The sequence below is a fragment of the Lichenostomus cassidix genome, chromosome 8 (assembly GCF_008360975.1).
Source record: "Lichenostomus cassidix isolate B80296 chromosome 8, HeHo_3.0, whole genome shotgun sequence".
In the NCBI taxonomy this organism is placed as follows: Eukaryota; Metazoa; Chordata; class Aves; order Passeriformes; family Meliphagidae; genus Lichenostomus; species Lichenostomus cassidix.
The window spans coordinates 7544005-7569343 of record NC_139489.1 but is presented as its reverse complement, the minus strand read 5'-3'; the positions used below and the strand labels follow the sequence as shown (position 1 = coordinate 7569343).

Here is a 25339-nt window from a genome sequence, read left to right as displayed (position 1 = left end):
ATTAAATTTTTTCTCTTGAATTACCAAACAAAAAACAAAAAAATAAAACTCAGACAGACAAAAAGGAAAACCACCACCACAACAAGCCCCCACACAAACCACCCCAAAAAACCAACAAAACCAAACCAAAAAAACAAAAAAAAAAACCCCACCACTAAATTTCACATGGATTACCAGAAGTCTTTTTAGATTTGTGACAGACTGTGGGAGTAATTTATATCAGTTACTAAACTACCAACTCTGGGCTTTTCATGTTCAGCTTTCCAAGAAACTTCCAAAGAAACTTGATAAAAAGTAGATGAATCAACCAGAAGAACAGCAGTTAAGACTTTTGTCATGAACTACATAAATAAACAAACACACTTTTCCTAAAATAAAGTGTTATGTGGTGACTGCGAATTCAGAGTTCTGAAAAATCATATTGATCTCAGTTTTCATGACAAGATTCCTGCACCCCTCAGCCTCACACTGCACCACTTTTTGAGCTTTTCTCATCTATAACAGCAGAGCCCCATCCTTCCCAGAGAATAACAATTGTCTCAAAATCTGGGTAAGGTAATCCCTGCTGAGCTCCAGCCAGGCTGCAGTCTGGGACAAGAATTCTTACCTTCTTACATTTTAGCAACTGAACCCACATCAAGGAGTGAACCCCAGAGGAGTTTAAAATCAGCAATTTACATATGTATTTGCAGGATGGAAGTTCTTATTAGTTTAAAATTATGATTCTCATTGAAGTTTATCTGAAGGTGAAAGAAAGGAAGTTGAATTTATTCCTGGCAAAAGCTCATGTAGATAACAATTAGGATTGGATATTTAACTATTAATAATAACATTTATAATGTTAATATTAATAATAATAAAGGATCTTCAGGGCACTAACAGCCTCAATAAAAAGCTGTTACATGCTAACTAACATACACAAATTGGCTGAGGAAAAGCAAATGCTATTTTTTAATTTACTTAGAAAAAAAAGAAGATTGTCTTTCAACTGAACCTGTTATACCTCAATTCGACAATCAGTTCCCCATTAAGAGCCAAGCCTAAAAGATTTCCTTGCCCAGATCTGAAGGTCTCTTCAGGCTTTTCTACAAAGAGATCAAGCTTTCCCAGGACCATAGCCTGAAGTTAGGCATCTTCCTAACTTAGTTTTTCTCTAATTTAAAAAATATGCAAAAAATACAGTTTCAAAAATTTCTAATGCTTGAAAGGATCTGAGGTTTTTCTTTTTCCCCTAAGGGCTACAGCTCGAAGAGGAAATGGTTCATCCCAGGATTTCCTGGGGATTCCAAACATTTTGACTAATAAAAATAAAAGCTTAGAAAAACATTGACAGGAAAAATGAGAGCAGAGGTTTTCCCAAAATGCTTTTAGCAAAATCCTTCTCATTTTTGATTTTTTAAACAATGGATGTTACTGGATTTTTATATACAAAAATATGTATACACACAGGCACACACACATATACAAACCACCAACAAGCCCTGAGGGTAAGACTGTGTGTTTTATGATAAAATATTAAGAAAGCAATAAACAAATCCTTACTTACTTTACTCCCAATGCCTCTTTTTCTCCCTCCCCGGTTTTCTTTCTTTCTTTCATTTTTTTGCCATTCTGGGGAAGCCAGTCCTGTGCATTAATGCTCTGGGTCATTCTCCTCTGAATAAGTTTGGAACCTACTATAATATTTGAGTCATGTTTGCAGGGGGTTAGAGATCCTAAAGAAAATTGTCTATGTGTTCCTCAAAAATCAGCCTGCAGAGAATTCCACAGTAGGAGTTCACTTCTTACAAGACACCAAAGATTCCAAATGAGAAAGAATGAGTTATTTTGGACTTTTTGGCAGATGGCCCCATGATTTCATTAATGCCAGGATGTTCATGTCCCTGCTCTCTGCCTCAGAGCAGCTTTGGACCCTAGAGGTGATGCTGGCCACCAGCTGAACCCATCCAGCATGCTGCTGTCACCGCGGGGAGCTCAGCGCTGCGTTCAAACTGCTGACCCAAAAGCAAGTCAAGAGATTTTATTGTAGGAGGAAACTTGAAATCAGAAACTCAAGCACTTGAAGATGCTAAAGGAAAACTGTAATTGACAGATTTCTATGGAAGTCTTGCTTCATCAAGCCATAACCACCATGGGTTTTGGTTGGTGGCTCAAAACAAATTCAAAGAGAAGCAGGGTCTTGTCACAGTCGCCTGCTTGCTGGCTGGATTTGTAGACCATTTCCTTCAGAGTCAGGTTAAAGCCATCTTAAAACCCGAATTTATTTTTCCTCACTGTTCAGATAATGCCACAAAAACAATGCTCTTTCCTTCCTTTCTCTCTATCTTAATATCAATGACCCCATGACCCCCAGCCTAATCCTCTATCTGAGTTAAATCTCCCAGAGGTGCCTGAGATTACTGAACAACTGATGACTTCAAAATAAACACACTCAGAGTGACTGCCTATACACAGTCCCACCTAATAAACAGAGCAGACAGGATTTGTTCTGGGAAGCAATGGGAAGTTATGACTTTGGCTCTCAGAAAGTGCATTTTTATTCACACAATTTATGGTCCTCACCCTGGTGTGCTTTGAAGACATTTTTGCAGGTCTGTCTGTCTCTGGCCCCTGCCGTTTGTGACTGACCAACCTTTTAATCCAGGTGGTGTCATTCTCCCAACACAGAGATTTTATTTGGGGGTTTGGAAACACCAGTTCAGCCCTCAGGGCAGATCTATCTATGGTTTTAGTGCCAGTGCAAGTGGGACTCACCAGTCCTACCCAGTGCCAGGGACTACTGGTCCAGACATTTTAGGAATTATTTTGCACAGCCTGTGGACATCTCAAGGAAAAGGGGCTGGAGCAGTGAAGCAGTGAAGACCTTCACTAACAGTTTTACTGCTCACCTTGACACTCACAGTATTCCCCCACTCCATGCCTCTGGATTACAGAGCCAGGAGTCACACAGAAACAGAAGGCATGGGTTACAAAAGTTTACCTACAAAAGTAATTTATAAGTCAGTTTGTACGTTTTAGGTGTTTAACTTTCACCTTCAAAAAGATAAAGCATTATAAAAGCTCCAACCCCCCTTAAAAAGCAAGCAGACACAAGCACAGTGGATCCTAAGGTCTTGAGGCTGACACTGTCCAAAACTGTTGCTATCAGCAGCTGTCCCTTGGAGAGTTTGAATTTTGTTTTGCAAACACATTGGTAAGGTTGAAATTTTGATTTTGTGTGATAATTTAATGAAATTTGGTTTTTGGTTTTAATCTAATCTACAGAAACAGAACTAGAGAATCACTGGCACCTTTTTAAAGAGGGAGAGAAAGCCTGTACTGGGCTTAGGAACACTCCAGCCTTTCTACCAGAAATTATGTTCTTCATTGAACTTGGGTTTGGGAGTAAAGCTAGATGAAAATACCATTTGTTCCAAGGTATTGTTCCAAACATTCACATATTTTTTTTATTGTGCCAGGTCACCAGCTTCAGACTGGACATTTGAAGGCTCCTGAAGGCCATCAACATGTTAGTGCTGTATGTGATAGCTAAGGAGGAGAAATCACAGCCTTTGTGCCACAGAGATTTCTCCTTACCCGTCTTCTGTGCATTTGTCTCTAGATGAAGAGAATAAGTAAGTGCAAAAACCAAAAACCAAGTTAATCCTCATCAAATACAGCATCATTCCTGGTTATGTCAAGTTTGGACAGGTGGACCTGTCCACCTGTGGAACCAAGTGGAAAGGTTGTCACATCCACCACCTCTTCAATTTTTCTAACTAAGACCCGAAATAGTGCCACACTGGAAAAAAAAAAACTGTGGGAGCATCTATTAAGCAACTGTAAAATAAGACAAGGAAAGCTTTATTCACAGATAAAATGCTTCAGTGGTCCCAAACCTTCATATGAAATATATTGCTAATAAAACAGACAACAAATTCAGGAATTAAACAGAAGAAACATGGTTTTTGTTAAGCTTAAAACAAATTGGAGCTGTGTTCTTCTGGTGTGTTTGCAACATAGGAGACTTGAGGATGAAAGGCAACTCTCAGGCAAGCGTTGCATTCACAGGACTCCAGTAGCTGGAATTACAGGATGACCCCTGCACAGACCCATGATTAATAACAATACCACAAAAACAAGTACTTAAATTTCACACTATGATGTCAGCTCTTGAGCAGGCAACTTATTGTTTTGCTTTGCTCTCTCTTTTGGACACGTGCCACCACAATGCAAACACTAAATAAGCATTACTGGAAGTGTTTGAGTGACTATATCCTGTCAGTGCCCAGACTGTAATTCCAGAAAAGAAATGCCCAATGTCCTACTTGGTTCAAAACTAACTGCACCATAAATATTGAGATGTACAGTTCTGCAGGGGTTCTCCTCCTTCTGTAGTTATCCTAATCTGTAATCAAATATACAGTTTCAGGTCAAAATAGTGACTTGTGGGGGGAAAAAAATAGAATAAAGAAAAATGCAAGTCCCTGATTTTCCAGATTAATGAAAAGCAATAAAAGTCCTTGCCCAAATCAGTTCCACTGGTTTCCAGAAGACGGGTTTCCCCTTTCCTTGAATCTCTTGTGCTGTTGCTAGGAATTAGTGAGCTGTGAAACTCACCTAATGAGGTCAGCATCAGGAAATAGCTCTGGAAAAACAGGTCCTGGGGGATCTACTAAAGGACTCCCCCAGTGTCCAAACGAAATCCTGGATGCATCGGCACATTGTACAGCCGGAGCTGCGGCAGGAACGTGCCCAACTTTGTTGTTGTTTTTCCCATAAAGGGACAGCTAAGGAAAGTGAAACTATTAACTCATCCACTGGAATTTCTACTCACAAACCGTGCCCCCTGTTAAAGCTGCTCATAAAAGCCTTTCGGCTAGTTAGTTCCATATGTTCCCCAAACCCGCAGTTATTGCTTCTGAAAGGCAGGAGTAGTTAACAGTCTGCGGCTTGGCACTGACCAGGGAGACCTAAGGACCTTGCTTTCCCCCCTCCCTTTCAAACTGCCAATTAACCAGCTTAATAAACCAGTTTGAATCTGACTGAGGCGCTTGGAGAAACCCCAAACCACCACCCATCCTATGGCTCTGCCATGACAGTGGCACAGGGGTACAGCCCAGGGCAGAGAAGTCACACCACTGATGTGCAGCCACAGGACTAAGATTGGTTTTCTTGATGCTGGGAAAGCTGCAGGGACAATGGGGCAACAGCTTTCAGCCCAACATGCCCAAAGCTCCAGCTGAAGTTGACTTCAACAGTTTGACTTCAGCCCCCTGACTTTTCTCCTTACGCAGGGATTCCAGATGAACTTGAACACGCAAAAGTAATTTTGGGGTTGTTTTTTTTATTATTTTTGCTGCATTTTGATTAAATCAAAAACCAACAGAAAATTTCTAGACAGCAAACACTGCAGAGTGCATGAGAGCCCCATTCCCTAAGCCATGTGTACCCCAAGCCAGAGAAGGAGTCCCCTGGTTGATGGAAGCTTACGCATTCCCTCGGATATTATACTATTACTTTCTCTCCAAGTTCCTGGCTTCAGCAGGGCTGGGTCAGGCACAGGGTTCAGTCAGACCCTGGAGAGCAGAAGTTTGGGGGTTTGGTGGGTTACCTGATAAAACAGGCAAGACAGCTATAGCCAGTGATCTTAGATGCAAGTCTTCTCTTGCACAAGGTCATTAAGACAACAAAGACCATGGAATTCATTTCTGTCCTGACACATGTAAAAAGCATATGCTGTAATATATTATAAATGACACACCCAGTCTAAATAGGTCAATAAAAGCCAAAAAAAGGCCTTAAATATGTAACCTGAAGTCAGCACCAGCTGTAGCAAAGGCAGTATTGGAAGGAGGGTAACATCTGAAAACTTTTCTTCTAACAGCAGTGACCTCTGTGACTTGGTAAAGGCACTTAGAGTCCAGATTAACATAGAAGAAAGGGTGGGGGAAAAGAGCTTTGATATGGAATTTCCATTCTTTCCTCTTTTGTGAGCCACCACACTGTGGTGGAAGGATGTTTTAGTTTCAATGCCCTCACCACATCATCAGCAGGGTCTCCTTTGCCAGTAACTCAGCTTGATGTCCAACCAGTCACGGTGTGAGTGAGCACTGACTCTGTAGGATCACGCTGCTTTGGTCAATGCCCACATTCAAGCTTAGGGAAATAAATTAAGAAACAACAGGAAGACAGATTTGCATCTTAATCAGAACTGAAACTCCGGAAGGGATAGAATTACTTCTGTTAAATTTGCAATCTAAATGTGGGACTTGTGTGGAGTTTGCACGCAGGATTTATTTGCATCCAGCACTTCTGCAGCAGCCTAGTTTCTGAGCTGTGCTGAACCCAGCAGATTGATTTTGAAGAATAAACCTATCTAAAAGGCCAAATATGTTCATCAAATGAGTTGCACTCTGAGCACTGTAATTCTGCAAGTGTTTTTCCAATGAAGTTCCAACCAGTTCCAGTAACCAACACCCTGCCCAGCAGTGATGGCTTGCAGGTCCAAGTCTCACTGTTTAGACTTCTGGACTGGAGTCTTAGATCTTATAAACAAAAAGGTAAACACTCAGTAAAATCAGCTCATACTTCTGGCATGAGAGAGCACTCTTGAACAAAGGCTGAACTCAGAGGTTCTAAAGAAAATTCCTTCTCCCTGGAACTCACCTCAGCTATTCAGCTATGTGACTTGAAGGACATACTAGACAACAAAACACGGGTATGAAATGCTTACCAGTAACCTAAAAATCCTGTATTAGCTTTTAATCAAGTCAGACATGATGGTGTAAATTGTTTTAGCTTCTTTCTTTACTCCCTTCATGTTAATCTGGAGCAAAGGAGTAACAAGCCTTGCAGGGCTGAGTAGCTTCCAGGGCAGCTAGGCAACTGGGTTTGATTTTAAACAACCCATAGAAGGTATTGAAAAGACCATTATGAGGGCAAAAGGCTGGAGTGCTCAACTGGTGTGAATGGACCCAACTCCACGAAGAGAAAGGAGATGGACTGTGTGACACTGGATGTCTAAAGCAGCACCCCTGGATTATGTGAAACCCACAGGCAGAGGAAGGCAGAGACACTTCTCACCCAGACAAAGCAGGCAGTGTTGCAGTGGGACAAACTGGACACAGCCCTGCCGCCTCTCTGGTGCTGCCCTAGGCTGGCTGCCAGCCTGGCTCCTGCACACCTCTGGGGCCCCACAGTTCCCCCTGTGCCACCCCAGCAAGCCCTGCTTGGCCTCCAGCACCACTTGGTCTTTCTTGTCCTGGGGGGTATCTCACCACTTGCTAGTCAAGAGCAAACCCCTGTATTCAGAAACCCCAAATATTGCCTCAATGTCAGGGAACAACCCCCCTCAACCTATGTAACACGAGCTCTGTGGGCACTGGAGGTTTGTGAGGATGTTTCTGGAGAAGAGCAGTGTTCCAGGAGAGGTGCCAGGGAGGCTGCAGCACGTTGCTCAAAGGTGTCATTGAAACAAGAACAGTCATCCCAGATAAGCCCAATGCCCCCAAAAGTGTTTGGTAGCAGATACTTTGGAAAAGCATGTAAGAAATGAGGTGAGCGGAGGGTGAACTTTTCTCAGACAACACTTCCCATCTTCTGGAAATCTGCCAGTTGGGGAGCTTGTGGATGAAAATACCTCTTCCCCTATCACTCCTTCCCACCCACCTCCCTGCTCCCCATGCCTTCACCTCCAAATTATCCCTGTGCTTGGTTGCACCACTCTTCTGAAGAGCAGCCCTCTGCCCTCTCCACACAGAGAGGAGCTCTCAGCCTGCTGCTTTGCTCAGCAATTTCATTCCCAAATGGAAGCCTGGCAGGACGCCCGAAGGGCAGCGCCCACGATCACTTTTCTCCACCTTAAATGGGCACATTGTCCCTTCACCTTCAGAGGGGGCACATGAAATCCTTCCCAAGAACCTGAAACCACGTTTGCGCTCGGCTCTCAAGTAAAATTGTTACCGGGCCCTTCTGGGGTTTCGGTTTTTCCTTTTTTTTGTCTCCACTGTAACAGAAGGAATGTGGGAACATGCCCTGAGTGGAGTGGCCCAGTTGGCCCCGGTGACAGTGAGCTGCAATGAAAGGGGCACCCTCATGGAAAAAAGCAGAGCTCTGGGGCGGTTTGGGGAACTCCCAGCTTTAGGCACCCAGCCTGAGACATTTTTTTAAAAAGTCTAGTTTCATGATATGCTAAGCATCCACCCATTGAAAAATGCAACCTGTCCTGGGTGTCTTTAATTTGGGGTTTATTCATATTACTGATTAATTTTGAACTGTTGCTTTTTAATTACCAGCTGAAGCTACATAGTAAAATGGACTAGCCCCACAGGCATGTTTTTCTTTCTATTATATTACAGTGAGGCAGCAGATTAACTCCTTCAGCCATCCCAGCTTAACACCTCGCGATGCCAGCATGGCCTCTTTCCAGACTGCTGCTCCTGCAGCAGGAATGGCTGCAGGGGACATAGATCTTTACGTCCTGAATTTCCAACTCCCAGGCTGGGGTATCAGCACAAACAGGTGCCAATTTCAATATGCGTCAGCATCCTGGAGAGTAAATCACGGCCTGTCCACTTTCCAGGGAGCCAGATGGAGCTGCAACCTCTGGCCAAGGACAAACACTTTGGGGCAACGACTGTCTCAGCTCTCTAGTCTCCATGTGAGCACCACCGAGTTGACAGCTGTAGAAAAGGGAATGTTTCCTAAGCCTGAGGGGGATGAAAATCCTCATGAATCCTCATGAGGTGCAGCGGGGAAAGGGGAAAAAAAAAAAGAAAATTACAATTGAAAAAAAAAAAAAAAAGAAAATTACAATTGAAAAGAGCATAAGAAAAGGAAAACTTCAGGAGGAAGCAGGGAGCTGAACTCAACAGGGATAAGCACTTGGTTTGATTAGCTGGTTTTTCTTTTAGCTTAGCATTACCTCAAGTTTGAAATAATTTTATTCTGCAAGATGTTTCTGCCATTGGAGTAAGCAATGACCAGGCATGGGATACCCCGTGTCTGTTAATAAACACAGAGCTTGATCTGGCAGCTGCTCTCTTTGGGTCTTCCTCACCTGGAGAAAACCCATGCCATTAATGAGGACACATGATGAGACCCCACCTGTGCCAGCTGTTACAGGGCACAGCAATCCCTGGGTCACCTTACCAGGACAGCCCCTCTTTCCTCTGGGAATTCACAGTTACCTCCTCAGGGTTGCCATGCAGACCTTGTAAAGCACAGGTGATGGGCAGTGCACTGCACACCCCTCATGCTGCCTCCCCCTCCCAGAGCTGCTGGGATTTTCTTTCCTCAAAGAATGGAAATGGCTGGAGGTGCTGCTCCCCTCTAGAGTGTTGCAGCCCTGGTGTAGTCTACAGAAAAATTGCCCAGAATTCAGTTGGCCAGGGAAAGAAGGTGACCTACCCATCAAATCACAGCAGCTCAAATTTCTAATATCATCCACTTGCAGCCAAGCACTTGCCTTCAAATTAAGCAGAGGCCAAGAATAATTACTTACTAGTCACTGGATATTTACATCAATTATTCAGCAAATAAATTCAGCTAACAAATAGCTTCAAGGAAACTGCAATCTATTCACAGTCAAGTTGCCAAGCCAGAAGAAAATGATAAAATTAATTATTTGCAACAAACTTCTCTGTTAGCTTTCAAAGTCAGAATGATAAATTCAGACACTTTATTTTCTACTATATATTAGTTCCCTCAATCTAATTCTCCTGTTTATGAATTATGGGAGGTTATAGCTGTCTCTTGAAAGATAACTGTTATATTTTTATTATCACTGGAACTAAAAGATCTTATTGCTTGCAGCTTTTTTAAGCCTAGCCTAAACACTCTCCACTCCAGTCAGAGAACACCTATGAAATCAGCTACCAGTGAGGATATGCTGCTAAAGAAGCAAGAAGAGTGTTCTCAGATTTTTGCTCTCCTGGCTAGAGCCATGAACCAGATGGTGCTGCAAACCATTTATTTAAATTGGCAAATTCTGAAGAAAGCACTTCATTCAAGTAACACTTTCTTTTTTCTTCCAACTAAGAAAGGACGTAGAAGAATATTCTTTGCACAGCTTCAAATATTACTGAAGGTGGGACATTTCCTCACATAAACAAATAATAAAAAGGGTAATTAATACTGTTTGCAGGCACCATTCTGGTCCATGCATATAAACAGCAGAGAAAATACCCGAAAGAGATCAGCCTCAGGTTCACCTTCATCTCCTCACTCTTTAGATGCATTCCCAGAAGCTGAGCCAAACAAACTCCTCCTTTCCCCCTCTCCTCTTTTTCCTTGCCTGTTTAATACTGATGCTCTGTAAATATACCCACAACTAAGCAAGCACATGCTGCCAACCCCTGAAACACTCCAGAAATGTCCTCTCCAGCTGTGCTTCAAAGGGAAGATTCCCAGAAGTCCTAGACCCACTGAAGGCATTGCACACGAGGACACAGCTCAGAAAAGTCCTAAAGACCCCAAGGGGAGATAAAGTAACTCCCAAAAGCAAATCTCTTTGCTACTGCCCTGGAATAATATGGATGGATAGCAGCCTTTTGCACAGTCATGACAGTGGGGCTGGAGCTTAGAGGCTTCAGTCCACTATTGTACCTCAGGACAGAAGGGAAGATGTGCAAGGAGAAATCCCAAAACAGTGGTGTGGGTACTAAGCAGAGCACAGAGGATTGCCTCCAGGTTTGACTTCACTTCCTCAGGCTGACTCCAAGGAACACAAGGAGGCTCATCTGGTGTAACTTAGCATTGTTCTGATGATTGACACCTGCTGAAATCCTGCCTGCACACCCCGGAGGAGGAGATGAGGATGGTGCAGGGGTAGGAAATTACATCTTCCACAAACCTCTGGGGGATCAGCTCATTTGGAAGGTAATATCTTATCTGCATTTCTTCCCTGCTCATGGTCTTTTTGCCTTCCACAAACTAGGTAGGATGGGGAGTAGGTGGTTCAGGTGGATTTATAGGCAAATTTCTTTGCAGATGGGAGTTGATCAGATTAACTTGCCACAACCATCCTTTACTAATTCACTTGGCAGGGAATTTTGCCCTGTGTTTATATTTTATACAAGGGCAGTTATGCTTTTCATTTAATTGTTCCTCAAATTTGAGATATAAGTATAAAATTCTAAGAAACTTAGCTTGGATTTTGAGTAGCAAATGTTCAGGACCACTTAGAGATGAGGTGAAGCTCTGGAATTATTCAGTGAAGGCACAAACAATGAACAGATCTAAGAAAAATGTCAGAGAGTTTATATAGAGAGGCAAAAATTGAATAGATTGCAAAAGAAGTTGCTCAGGAAATATGGCTTTACTGAGCTCTGGTAACTAGAAGTTACTGGATTCAAAGCATTAGGATACAAGCATTACTAAGACAAAGACTTTGTGGAATCTTGTTTAAATTGCAAATTCTGACTCATTTTTTCTGATTGGGTGACCTCTTTGCTCTTAGGAAGCTAAATTACACTTTAGTTTGCCTGTTTTCATCACATTTGGCTTTGGACACAAATGGCTTAGAGCTCTGCTCTTTCTACGCTGATAGAAACTGAAAAGGGATTAACCAAAAAGCAATAAACTATTCCCTCCGAATTGTTAGCCCTAAATTTTCTTATTAGTGTCTACCCACACTAATTTGAAACTTAGCAATGCTGGTTTTCTCTAAAGCTGTCAGCTGAAATAAGCTGGTTCTGTTCCTTGCAGGCTGCATTTGCCAACGATCTTTCTGCTTTCAAAACAAACCCCCTCCACCAAATACAGCAAGACTGCTGCCCTTTTCAGAATTTCCCACAGGTATGTGGCCACATTAGAAAGAGAACAAAACCAGCATGGCATTTTTCGAGCTATGATCATGGGAATGCTTTGTACACAAGAATGTCAGAGTGAAGCCAAGCCCCATGCACAGCTCTGAAGGTGGATGGATGAGTGTACAAGCCAGGGACTTGCAAAGATTACAGACCAGAGCCATTAAAGAGAGTCTTGAGAAGAGGGGAAGGAAGGATTTCTGATGCAAGAAGATAGTAGTTCTGGGAAAGATCCACAAAATCCCTTTCAAATACAATGGGAGTTGCTCAAGAAAAGCAATCCCATTGTCTTCTCTTTGGACTTTTCATAAGAGCATTGGGAATGGCAGAGCAGATGTCCCTGTAGCACGGCATGAAGGCTCCAACCCAGACCTAGCCATCTTAAGGCACTTTTGCCAGCCTCTTCTCTAATAAATTCATTAGATCTGACACCTAAAAGTTTCCAGATGATACTGCAAGTCACCTATTGAGGATTAACTCGAGTTCCCTTGCCTCTGTTGCACTGCCTGACCAAGAGACCAACTCCCAGCTGGCACTGGCATTCCTCAGAACTGGGCCTGCTGCCTACCCTGCAGTCTTGGGCAGAGTTTGACCCTTTGTATTCACGACTAAATGCTACCAGATGGACGCATCAGTTCAAAGGCTGGTGGAAACAATTAAGATTACAGGAAGCCACGTTTATCCTCCCACCTATAGCACTGAATTAATCACGGCTGATAGGGATCTAAGCAGAGCCCACTCAAGGCTCTGATTTATATCACTACCTGTCAAGAGATGGCAGAAGATTGTCCAGTAGCTGCTGAATGCTTTTCTCCCACCCTCTCCCTCTCCTGGGGAGACAAATATAAGCCAGGACATTCCTGCTCTGCTCAGGATGCCATGAAACCTAACCTCCTGTTGACACAAGCATTGGGCCCCAGGACTGTATAACAGGTCACTGACAGAAAGATATAAGATAGAGCTTCCAAATTTGGCTGGCCACACACAGGCAGGCACTGCTCCTGGCTCCCAGAGCCTGTATACCTGTGAAGGAGATTTGGAGGCTCAGGGACACCAAGGGGTCCTCACCAAAATGATTTTTACTTGTGTCTCCTGGCAAGTCTGGTGCCTGATGCTGCCTGAGATTCCTCTGAGGCTTGTATTAGTTGTATCCTTGCTAGGCTGCAAAGATTGGGTTTTGTTCTAAACACAGGAGAGATCCAGGGAGCTCTGGACAGCTGTGCCCCTTTAGTTGCTATTAATATCCTCCAGAACTCATCCATACCAAGTGGGAAGGGAAGTCTCAGTGCCCACATGTGAATCTGAATATTTGTGCTCAAATAAATTAAACCCTCATTGCTCATCTGCCTGTCAGAAATTCAGTGTCAAGGACTGAGAGGAGACTCTCAGTAACTGTGAGCTCAGTGCTTTCTTTGGAAGCAAATCTCCTGAAGTCTGGTTGCTCCCTTTCCCAGGGACACACTGATGAGCAAATTTCATATCAAGCATGAAATGGGAATGGATCTGTTCCCATATGCTAAGTAATTCTCCATCCACGGGAGGCAAAGCAAACAAGGAGGCTTGAGTCAACACAAGGGTTAATTTAAGAATTGAGCTCACTTAAAATAAAGGTTGTCACCAACCAAAAAGAACAAGTAGCCATTGAAGAGAAAACTGTTGAGATTTATGAGCCCCATTCTAGAGACATAAAAGGGGAGTCAATCATCATTTGAAGTTTATTTTTTTAATAAGAGCTCCTCAAATATTCCCCCCACTTTTCATTGCCAGAAACGTAAGCTTGTGGCTGTGAAAAAGTTAAAAATTAGGGGTTTCCTAAGTGGGAGCAGAATGCATGGCCGTTCTGTATGACCCCAGCTACTCTAACAGCTACTGCTAATTCCCAGTGGAAGCATCAATAGCTTGTGAAATAGACTCCTTTCTTTTCTTGTACAAATTATTCCTTTATATTTTTGAACTTCTGAACCTCCTGGCTTAATAACAACTCCACAAGAAAGAAGGAAAATAATTGAGTGTTTATAACAGCATGCATCTTTTTTTATTATCATCCCAGGCTGTAGCACTCTCAGTTTAGCAAAGCTTTAGTCGTAGCTGTTCTGCAAAACCATTCAGAAACAGGAGGAGGAGAGGGATGGGAAGGACATCTCCTCCTACATAGGAACTGTGGTCAGTGGATATTTTTTAAATTTCCCAAACATCCACTTTCACTATCTTCCACCTACTCCCTAAATTATAACCTACCCACTTACAACCTGTTTGAGTTATGAGCAGAAATTAAAACACTGCTCCAGCCTCACAACCTGCAAATGAGATGCAGAACATCAGAATGTGGGCCATAAAAATTGCAAAACAAAGCAAGACAAAAACTTTAACAACCCACCCACCCATGCAAGGAAAGAAAGAAACAAATCAAGGGAAAATAATAAGAATAAACTGTCTTTAGCCTCTTTCTTTTATCCAGTTTTAAATGGAAAGCAATGTGACAGTGCTGCAACAGATGACAGTCTATTTATTTTCTCTAAAAGATCTACATTTGGTGGATTCCCCTCTACCTCCCAAAAGACTTACATGGCTTGAATTAAAAAAGGCTAACAGTAGAAAATATCTTTACTCAATAGGAAATGGCAAGGACAGGCTCAGCAAGTGCTCATCTTCCTCCAATAGTTGGTTTAACAAGCACTAAATCACTGAGTATTACATTCTAGATAATTTGCTGCCCAGTATCATCACTTTACTGATTAATATGCTAACTCATAAGAGTGACAGATTCATAATAGTAAGCTTGGCTGTTAAATTCTGAACTAGACAGCTAGCCAGGGCACAATCCTGTGTCAGCACAACCCAACCTTTTTAAAGGAAGATTATGACAATGTCAGACAAGCATTGCAAGGACCTGGCCCATAAAACCCAGCAGCATTTCCTTGAAGGAGCTCAAGTAAGAAATGCCACCACCCACACCTTAGTAGAGCCCTCTGCTCAGAGACACATCTTCACTGTGCTGTCAGCAAGGGCAATCGAAACCTGTGTCACTGGAACAGCTTCCTGTCAATAAAACTCACCTCAGAGCAATACTGGCTTGGTTGAAATTGAGCTGTGTAAATCAGAGCTCAGCATCCTTGAGGTTTCCAAACATTTGCCTTTACAGCAGTTATTTACAGGTGATATTTCTCCAGGTTCTCACTGGTATAATCCAGTAGTAACTCTTTCAAGCTGATGGATTTGCACCAAGCTCCACCACTCAATTGATTACACCAAGAAATAAGGGGTCTACCTCTACCTTCTTTGCCTGTAAACTACACAGATCAACCAAGGGACAAATTTTAACAGTTTTTTATGAGCAGTGGAGGTATTTCCTTCAGTCATGCTTACCTAGACATCTCTGCTTTCTCCTTAGTGAGGGTTCTTAAATGTAGTTTCTGAGGCCAGGCTAAACCCCTACTAAATTTTCTCCACAAAATGAGGTCCCCTGCAGCTGGAACATGTGGATGGTGTAGGATTCAAGTGGCAGCCACCGCCTGCCGCTCTCCCAACCACTGGCATTTCAATTGAAGTCCATTCATCACAGGCTTATGGTCAGATCTAACCATAAATGAGCCGCTCCACAACTCTGATCTCAAATATTTATTACTTCTGAGTTAGCATGTTAAGATGGAAAATAAAAATCCAAACCCTAAACCCAAACCAAGAAACAACATTTGCATCTCAGTAAAAGGCTGAGCAGGAGGCTTTGGGGCTACTGTTCATATTTGTACAGGATATGTAAAGGATCCCTCTCACTTCCATTGGGGGCATTTATCCTGCAGGTAGTAAATGGATGATTTCCATCATATTTCTTCATCCTTGAAAATAAAATGTATGAGACAGTAGAAGCCTGAAGGGAAAAGACTGTATTTGTCCCCAGGTTAGTTTTGCAGTCTTCTTCTTCCATTAATTTATTGCCTGTTCTTACAGCATGTCATAGACAGGGTACAGGTCCCCAAGCAATTATGTTCCTTCAAGTTCTGTGAATAAAAAGCTGATGGGGCAGAGATGATGTGGAAGCCTTAAGGAATCTGTGCAGGACTTTGTCCTTGAGATGCTAACCCTGGAGAGGCGATGTGAAGGGAACCCTCAAGGAATCTATACAGGACTTCATCCTATTCAAACCCTGGAGAGATGATGCTTCCCCTTGCCCTTCTCTGCACAGAGAAGTTGTTTGGGCTTCAGCTGGATTGGGGATGAATAAGAAGTGTGGTCAGGAAGGTTTCTAGTGCAACCAGCCCTACAATTGTTCTGGTGTTCAGCCCAAATTCACATGAGAGCTCTGTCAATGTGTCTCAGCAGTGACTTGCAACTGAGCTAAAAAGAAAGAAAGTTTGTGTCCAGTGGTAATGACACTAACTTGCACTTAGAAAATGTGGGTCAGCTTTCCTGATGTGGGTTTGGCTAAATCCCCTTGGGTAAGAGGAGAGTGAGACACAATGGGTTTCCCTCTTTGAAGGGGTGACAGGAAGGCGGAGATGAGTCACTTGCCTTATGAACCCACATCCCAAAGGACTGTGATGCACATGGATGGAAGAGCCAGTCAGGGAGAGGAGCTGTATCCAATTAGTGTGGCATTTTCTGCCATGGCATTGCTGCTTGCCAGGCTAAAACCTCAGCTATTAAACAGGAATGGGTCTTCAAATGGTGGACATCTCATTGCTTCAAGTAGTCAAGTGGAGCAACCTTCACACCAACCTTTCCAGTTTCAAGCTGAATGAGAAAACTTCCTTTAGTAAATATTTGAATCACTTTTCCTCTTCTTGACATATTAGAACAATAAAAAAGGTCATAGCTATCGTTTCTTTGTCAGTAACAATAAGGAAATAATATTAAGCAAGAAAATCCAAACACTAATAAAAACACAACAAAAGTGGCTTGTTCCTCATGATATAAATAATTCTTTTAAATTGACTGGGCTAAAATCCACATAAATGAGACAGAGCAATAGAAAACGTTTGCATTTTGGTCCAATTTCTGTTTCAGTGTATGGCAACTCAAAGATGTATTTCTATGGATCTTGGACCAAGCCCACATAGAATTCATCACTCTCCAGGTTAGAACAGAAGCTCTACAAAAATACCTTCCCATAGTTCATTCCAGGTTTTGGTTTCAGAAACGTGATTGAGAAGGTTTCAAGCGATGCTGAAATTCCCTTCCTGAAGTCCAATAGGGAAAACCAGGCAATTCCAAGTGAAAAAGCCAGCAAAGCTGCTGAATCAGCTCTCTATAGACCTCTCCCATGCTCCAGCCTAGATCTGTATGAGACTTGTACCCATAAAACCAAACTCTGTTTCTTACAGCCCACAACACAAATTGAGATCCTTCATTTATTTTCAATATTGCCTTCTCTCCTGGGTTTGTTCCCCTTAGACACTTTCTCTCTGACTCTTTTTTCCAGCTCCCTTTGGGCAAATGAATAAAAACCTCGTTTTTGTGATGCAAGGACGTCTCCTGCCTCCTGAGGTTTTGTTCTCTGAGAGCTTTCATTCTTTCAGACCTCACGTCTGTGCAATTTTTTTTCCTTCTGTGCTGGTTTTGGGGCTATGGCTAAACATGTCAAGAGAGTGACCCACAGACAGTGTCACATTGATTTCACTTTGGGTGGGATTTTTGAGGAGCACTCAGAGCTGGCCTCACAGAGCTGAAATCATCCAGTCTGGCTGAGAAGAAGCTGTTAGGATAAAAACCCAAAGACATCTTTGGGACACTCCACTCATCCTGTTTCTCAATTCTAAGACACGCTTGTATAAAAGACACTATCAAAACTCCTGACCCACATAAACCCCACAACCACTTGGGATTATCAATACCACAACTCCTGAACAATAAAAAGACAAACTTTGAAGGCAACTCCCGAAAACCTTGTTGTCAGCTTTGTGTTGCTGTTTCCCTACTTTCACACTTGACCCCAGAGAAGTCTTCACCCCCAGACTTTCAAACACCGGGAGACATCTCAAACTCCTTGGTTTCAATCTCCATTGTTGTGTTAACCCTGGCTGTCACCATAGCCATGGTGTCTGGCCATGAGCAGGGCTGAATTAATCCATCCCTGGCTGCTTGCAAAACCCTCCTTGGCTCCCTCTGCCTCCTGCTCCTTCCAAGCACCACTTTTCCTTGACCTCATCCCAGCAAAGCCAGGCTAACCGAGGGCATGGAGCTTGTCATGCAGCCCAGGGAGAGCAGCTCCAGCCTGCCCTGCATGCTGGGCTTTTCCTGACTCCCTGACACTTCTGATCTGATGGATTTTGTAGTGGTCTTGTAAATGGGAATTAGTCATGCCTGGAGGGTCAAGGTTGTCAGACCTCATGCTGAAGTGCACATGTATTCTTCAAAGGAAAACTAACAAAAGCAGGTTCTGTGCCAGGCTAGGAGGGAAAGAAGGTATCAACAAATTGACAGAAAACAGCTTCTGTGACTTTTCAGCCCAGTAAGGACCACGCAGCAGGGCTGGGGGGGGGGAAAGAAAGAAAAGGGAAGAAGGAGAAAGTGAGGAAGTGGAAAGTAAAAAAAAGGAAGGGAAGAAAGGGAAGAGAAAGGGAAAGGGAAGGGAAGGATAAAAGAAAAGGATAAAAGAAAAAGATAAAAGAAAGGAAAAACCTACCAACACTCAGTGTATCAAATAATGTCAGAGAAAGAACTCTTACTTGGACCAAGGCAATCACATACTAGCTAATCACTCAGGATCCCTTACTAATGAGGGAGGAATTAAAAGTACTGCAAGATGTGATGAGTTTGGACAGCCTGGCTAATATAATCCTCTGCCCCTGAAATAATGCTGTTAGCACAAAACATATTGATAGACACAAAGAAGTGAACAAAAAAATACAGCTAATGAAGTAACAATAGATTTAGCTGGTACAAGTAAGCCTAGGTCAGCTAAAAACAGTCAGAAGAGTCAACGATGACAATTTTTCATTGCTCATTGTCCAACTTCCCAGCTCCTAATCAAGAGAGTAAATCACATCCCTGTGAGTTGCACCAATTCACATAGACTACAGTGAGACTGAGTGAAAAGGGTTTCTTGTATGGAGTGAGATGGAGGAGGGGTGGGGGAAAACTGCTAAAAAAATTAGAGTCTGAATTGGCTAAATTGGCAAGTAGTGTGGCCCAACAGGAATGGATCAGGGGAGAAGTAGGACCTGACATAAACATTACATACATTTCAGGAGGTTTATTTTGGCTTAGTACTATGCTGGTCTCATGGACTGAATGTCTGTTGAATCCACAATAAGCACCAAGGTGCAACAGGGGTAACACTGAGGGATATATTTCAAAAGCAAGCTACTAATCCAAACTGAATGCTGATGTGGACAACTCCAAATTTATTTTCATGTGGGGACTAGGTTAACTCCCACTATCATTTATAGGCATTTTGGGGAGGTATAGGGTAGAAGTCCCGTGCTAAGCATGCAAACCACAGTTGAAATTACTGTGATGCAGCAAGTTAGATGTCAGATAAAGTGTAAATAGCTATCCACATGCCAACTCTCCAGCTGCTACAATGGCACAGGGAGGCAACTTGACTTAATCATCATTTAAGAGCACTTGTGCAGTCTGTTAGGGAGCTCTGCAGGCAGCCAGGAATTCAGTGAGCTCCCAAAGGTCCCATATACCTGAACTCCTCGATGTTACTTTTGGGTGGGTTGCCAGTGCTGAAGGGAAAGATTAATAAGAGAGATCCTGACCCTGCAATAAACACTCAACAATACTTCTTCCTATTAGGACTTAAACTTCTACTGGTTTATCTGCTGAACTACTACTTTTGGTGAGTCCTCTCTGAGAAGATCAAGTTTGATCATGATAGAAGATAGAAGAAGGTTTTCCAAATGAATGGAGGTTATTCAGTTACAGACAGCAAATTGGAGAAATTCCTAAAACTAGAGAACTGTCTCACCTGGAGATCTCCTTCAGCCATTGGGGAGGCTGTAAAGCCCTCCCTGTACAAATGGTGCAGAATCTCAGAGCTGACATACAGCACCAAGGACACAGTCCAGGCTGTCAGCTTTGTTTGTCTGCAGTGCTTACATGACCTTCACTATCAGTCTCTCTCAGTGCCTGGCTGATCCTGCCCTGAGAGGCTTTGCTGGCTGTGCCCAGTGCACTTGTTATCATCTGCAAGAACGAGCCCATTGCCACTTCAGCTGTCCCACCCACCCTTCTGGTGACAACATGAGGCTGAAAACATGTTCTGGGGTCCCTTCTCAGAGAAGAGAGACATACTGCAACCCACTCACCCAGAACCCCATGCAAAGTCCATGAAGAGCCATAAATCCTTCAGGACAGAACTCGAAAATCTTTATTTTCATGGTATTCAAACTTCAGTCTCAATGCATCTGATTACTCATTTACTGTTGGTTTTCCTTTGCCGGAGGATCTATCAGCTTCATCCTGGGAGAGGCTGCCACTTCCTTGGGAGAAATGCTGCATATTATGCATAGGATGGGAGAATGGGGCTGCTTCTGGCACAAAGAGTTTTCAAGGACAATGCAGGAGCTTGATGGTCCTGTGATAACAGCAGGGTACTCAGCTGAGTTTGCTTTGAATGCCTTCATAGTTATGAACCACCCAAAGAGCTGTCATAAAAAAGGTGTAGTGTCCTGAGAGAAATCCCAGTCCCCTGGCACTTGCTTTCATGTTGATATGAGCCCAAAAAGTTGAAAGAGCAGAATTTTCAAATCCCAAGTGTGACAAAACAGAAAACATCACTTTCTTTGGTGGCAACACAAGGGAAAAATTCAAAGCAGTCTCCTGACAGCTCTCACAGACTTACCCTGGACAAGCAGTGTTGCTGTGTTTCCTGGATTATTACTTTTAGTCTGGAAAAAACTGAGCCTAATCTAAACTCAGCCCTGACAAGAAGACACAACACCCTGAAAAAGGGAGACAGAGGCACACATGGAACCCCCTCAATCTGAACAATAACCAGCTGTGAGCCACCACCCCAGAAAGCACCACCCTGCCCTGCTGAGCTGCCACCCTCCCCTTGCTCTGCCCACAGCCAGACAGAAAGCCCCCCATGAGCTGAGCAATCATCCCAAGCAGAGAGACCTTAAATGAAAGAAGTCCACCTGTGCCTGTAAACTACACTGAGCCAAAGTCACTCGTGCTTATCAGTGGTGATAGTCAGAAGTGTGAGAGTCGTCCCTGAATGGCACAAGTGTTCCTGCTTCAGTCACAAAGACATCATTTCCCTGCATTTTATTTTTTTAATAGGTATGCTTTTATTTTAACAGCCCTTTTTTAAGACTGAAGGCTAAGATGGCCTTGCTTCCCCAGGGGTCTCACTAAAAGCCAAACTGCACCCGACTCACCAGTGTAACTCAAAAAGTTAAGCAGTGGTTAGGGACAAGCCGCCTCATTCTTTCCAGCCCTGGAATCTTAGTGCATATGAATTTTGGATACTGCTGCAAAAGTGGCACATTACAAATTAGCAACAGTTTAGTTTATTAGTCCCCAAGTGGATTTATTTATGGCACAGAATATATTGCTGTAGGTTCCCTGAGACCGGGACTGTGACTTTACTGAAATTAAAGGGGATTTCATGTGGAAGACTGTGCCAAAACAGACTTACTCCTATTGTGCTTTCAACATGTGGTATTGTTTTACCATATACTTCTTGAGCTTGATGCCTTCACACCTTACAAAGATCTCCTGTTGCAGCCGCTGATGGTGCATTCTGCTGAGCTTACTGCCACAGGCATGGAGGGAGCCAAACAGAACAGGAACCTGGATCCTTCAGCCCTCGGTTCACTGCTTCAGCACCATCTGCTACTCACAGCAAGGATTTAGGACTTCTGGTGACCTTGACTGCTCAGACAACAGGGACACACAGATTTGCAGGGCTGGGGCAGAGAGAAAAAGGTTTCCATCTAGGGACATAGCTTAGGCAATGTCTGAGCTGCAGTAATTTTTCCCCTCTCACTAGAGAAATGAAAAAAAATACGTTCACTTTAACAGATGGGGAAACTGAGGCACAAAACTCAACATATGCAGCCCTCCTAATAGTCTCCATGAAACCATGATGTCTCTGACCAAGCAGTATGTTGAGGCTGTCTCAACAAAGTTTATGTTCCCTGAATTTTCTAAATGAGAGAGCAGCCAGATTCCGATATTCACCATCATGACACACACCCCCAGTACCAGAACCAGCTCTGGGCAGTTAGGAGCCCTCAAGCAAATTAACCTTTGAGCACAGCTCTGAGCATGGCAGAGACAGGAAGGGGAAGTCAAGGAGCTTCATCCGCTTTATTCTCACACTGCATTAATGCAACTGTTTTCTATCAGTTAGATCAGCCCTATGCCTGCCCTGAAAGAAATATGCCAATATACAGACTTTCAGTGGCTGGTGCAATTTAATGGCACACCTGCTTTCCAAAGAACTGGCAAAGAACAACTCCATCTTTGTGTCTGGTTTAGAAAGTAACCACTCCAGGATTCACATTATTATTCACTTTATTTTAGTGTCTTCCCTCTGAGCTGCTAGTGTAAGAGGTTCTACTCCTTAGCAGGATGCTACTGTTTATCCCAGCTGCGGCTTGGCAGGTGTCACTTCCCCATCCAACAGGAGGAAAAACTGCTGTGCTGCAGAGCTAAGTGAGTCTTCCAAGGCCACACACTGAGCAAACGGCAGCACCAGGACTGGAAATCAGGAATCCCAAGTGCCCCACCACAAACACAATCCGCTGAGACCACACTTGCCTGACAGCCAATGCCCACTCTCAGGGACTGGAACACAGTAAGTGAAAAAGCAGAGTTTGGTTTTAGTGCTGGCTGGGCTCGCTGGAGCAGCTCCCAGCTCCTGGGGAGGAGTGGAGAGGACAGCAGTGCTTGTAGGGGATGGAGGGACAGTGCCATCCCTGCGTGACAGCAACTTTCTCCTGCCAGAAATCACTGCCTGTGCAGACTGAGCCCACGGCATGAGCCTCTGCATGGACCCAGCAGCAGGAGAAATATAGGGAGACAATCAAATTTGGGTCCCTTTGCAGGCCTTCCTGCAGGGCTGATAGGTGTATGAGGCTGGCTAAAGTGAATTCCTGTTGCTGAAGATGTTTTGGGGCTGATTCCCTGTCTCTTTTTTCTCTCAAGGAAAGGAGAAGATGCTGAGAAGGGTGGGAAGGGGGGCTTGTACTTCTTCCTTAGTTCTCTCTCCTTGGTGAGGGTGAAGCTAATGTCAATCTGACTTTCTCCCAAGGGAAAAAATAATCTCCTCCGTGCTTCCTCAGCCACTGCTGAACTGCAGAAGAGTTAAATGAACGATGACTTGACCAGCAGAAGGTGGATTGCACTGTGGGTGGCTTGGTGGTTCATCTCCATGGACAGATTTCACATTAATCACAAAATGTTACTCCTAAGTTTTCAGGCCAAGTCATGACGAAGTTCACACAACCTGTTACCTTTTGCCAGGTACAGCAGGTGACAAGAACTGACTGAAATGTTTGGCTTCATCCCCTCCCACACGAGTCAACTTGGATGCACTGAATTCAGCAGAGTTGCCTCAGCACAGCTCCTCACATCAGCCTCCTTTGGTTTGAAACAACTGCTGGCATTATTTAGTACATCTGTTTCTAGTGCCCAAGGCCAAGATGCTGATTACCAGATTGCTAATTTTAATTACTACCTGGCATGTAGAAAATAAAACCAGCTACATGTTCCATTACCCCAAGGAGGTAAAAAAATATGAGTCAAAACTAACCAACAAAATACAGAACACTGCACTGGAAGAGAAACCCAACCTCCCTCTAACAAAACAGTTTCTGCAGCATTCCTCCCTTCCTGTGTTTGTGTTTCTCTTTTTCCTAAGGGCTATAAAATTTAGCATACGAGGAATTGTGGGTTGCTTTATAGACCAAGCGGTTGGGTTTGCTAGAAGTTGCCTTGAAAGGAGTACTTCTTTCTGATGGCTACCTGGCTGCCCTAACTAGTTTGACACCTGCAAATTATTCATCTTTTTCTTCCCAGAACACATGCCAGTCAAAAGCAGCAAACTTAATTCCTCTGAAAATTTGTGCCTGAACACGCAGTTCTCTCTGCTGAGACCAACAGGAAAATAAAGCTCTGCAACCTTCAGCACCTGCCAAGGAACATCAACCCAACCTTTTCTGAATTGTTTTGCACCAACACTGTTTCTCACCTATCTCTAGATCTTGACTTCTTTGTTGCCCTGTGCTAATCCTTGGCAAAAAGGGCAATTTAGTCTCTAGAGCTGGACTTTGACAACCCTGCAGTAACAGTGTTCTATAGGACCCTCTGTCACTATTCCATAGAGATTATGAATTAATTACTCCTCTGAACTGGAAGACATAATTAGTTACATACAAAGTAGCAGCTCAGAAGTTCAAACCTTGCTGCTCTAACCAAGGTGCTGACTGAGGTTCATCACAGTGCAGTCAGTCAACACCACTGCTCATTATCCACAACATTGGGATTTGTTCCACCTCCTTTTCCAGACATGAGTTTCACCAGAGAGAGACTGGGGATGTTAGTTAAGCAGTAGTATTGAGTTGGACAGGTCTACTTGGATGATGGAGGAATGACAGAATCAGTCATCAAACAGGCAAAATTCCCACTGGTGGCATAAAAATGTCAGGGCTGTATCATACTGTAAATGTCACTCCTTTCTGCCAACAAATTTTTATTTGCATTGTTTCTATATAAATATTCTTTTCTAAAAATGTCAGCGAGAAATGCCAGTTAGTTCCTGACAATGATGACATAGAGAAGATACATGGGAAGTTAAGTACCAGAGTTTCCCAGAAAATCGTAGGGGATTTTTCTAATGGAAAATATTGCACTTTTGTTGAAAAATCCCTAATCCTTTGGCCACCCGCCAAAGTCTCTTGGAATGAACAATATTAGGTTTGGCCGATGGATGTTCAACATGGATCCACCTTCTCACAGCAAAAACATAGATTTGGTTAAGGAGAGAAAACCCCAACAAGTTATACTGTCAAGCACTCACCAGAAAAGTTCTGATAGCATTTTTTGAATGAGCTGTATTGAGTATGTCACCAGTATTGATACTAAAGTCAATGAACTCACTCCACTGTAAAGCATTTAGCACAGGGAACACCAGGGATCTTTCCTGATCTATAATTCAGCCTGGCATTCTGCTGATGAGGATTTTCCAGGGAATGCTGCAACCCATACTGCTTTGCTTTAATGTTGTTGATTTACATATATACACACATAAATACACTAATATACATACTTATACATGCATATACATATATATGTCTTCATATAGATTACATTTATTTATATGCTTTGAGTGTTAGATTTCATTTAATATTTTTAAAGGAGTGTTCCAGAAACTGTTTAATGTGGTTATAAATTTTCATTGAGGATTTCCCTGCTTTTATAAGCAACTATATATGAGATTAGCACTTCAGAGACTAAAAGACAGCTTTATGAAGAGCTGGATCATCCCTCGACACAGCAAAGTCTGAACTATGAAACTTGCAGTATTTCCTACCTGCAGTAATTAAAGATGCAAACCTATATTTGCAGAACTTTCAAAAATTCTTTAAGAC

At 43.1% G+C, this 25339-nt stretch overlaps 1 protein-coding gene across 1 annotated transcript in view; it reads right to left on the bottom strand.

Annotated features, from left to right (window-relative positions):
- TRABD2B (TraB domain containing 2B) overlaps positions 1-25339 on the bottom strand; it is a 263662-nt gene that overhangs the window by 121655 nt on the left and 116668 nt on the right. The window lies entirely within an intron of this gene.